A 1,091-nucleotide genomic window follows, 5' to 3' on the forward strand; every position below is an offset into this window, starting at 1 on the left:
GGTCTCAGCTTTGGGTTTCCCATCGCCCTGTTGCTTTGGCCAAGCTGCCCCGTCTCTTCCATGCAGAGGACTTTCCGTGGATCTGAAAGAGTTCGGTTGGTCTCTACCGCACCCGCCCTCCCCCCAGCGCACCTGGTGAAGGAGGGCACCCCGCCCGTGGGTGAGCCACCTGCTGCTCCGCATGCTGCCTAGAGCCTGCTGGGTGTCTTGGGTGGTTTAGCTTCACTTTTGTTTCTTTGCTAAAAATCTCTCTATATAAAAGCCTAATATGCAAATTGTCCCCTCGGGAGTTCGACCGGGAGACGGAGGCAGGTGCCTCCCACAGTCCTTGGTGACTGTCTGGGCAGGACCCACTCCTCTGCCCTTACAGACCCCATTCCTCCCCTCAGAGCAGGCCCTGCTCCCACTTCCCCCACAGACACCCCCTCACGTCTGTCTTTTTACATATTTGCAAAATGGATCCTTCCTTCCCTTCTTGGATGCAAAACGTGAGCCCATTTTCTGGGAGCATTCCTTGCGTCTGCCTCTCATTTTGTATAAAAGGTCGTTTTGCAGAAAGACCAAGTTTGACTTATTGTATGCGATAGGCAGGCTGCCCCAAAGGGGATCTTCCCTGAGGTCCATCAGTCCGTGTGAACCAGGGTCTGTGCTGACGGCACCGCCCTGTTCGCTGAGCTAGCATTCCTGTTGGGCAGGGGCGGGGACAGGAAGGACCGGTTGTATTTGCATGTGTCCTAAGGCTACAGTGTCCTCATGCTGACCTCTTTGTTGGTTGTGCTTCCTAAGGTTGCTGGGCCCCATTTTTTATAAAAGAGGTCATGCTGGCGTCTGTGGGTTCCATCCAACATGCACACCCAGGTGTAGGGATTCAGTTTCTTCAGGCTCTCTCTTTGCCCCCCCCCCCAAATGCCTCCAGAGTTCTCACCTCTCTCTACCTGCAGGAAGAATGTGGGGGATTAAGGAGTTGACCGTGGCCTCCCTTACTGGCCAGAGCTGACTTATTAATGCCTAGAACGAAGTTCATACACGGGCAGAAACCTGGCTCTGCTGTAAATCTGCCGTGAGAACTCGGTGGTGGTGGTGGGGAAAGG

The sequence above is a fragment of the Myotis brandtii genome, unplaced genomic scaffold (genome assembly GCF_000412655.1).
Source record: "Myotis brandtii unplaced genomic scaffold, ASM41265v1 scaffold1077, whole genome shotgun sequence".
Lineage (NCBI taxonomy): Eukaryota > Metazoa > Chordata > Mammalia > Chiroptera > Vespertilionidae > Myotis > Myotis brandtii.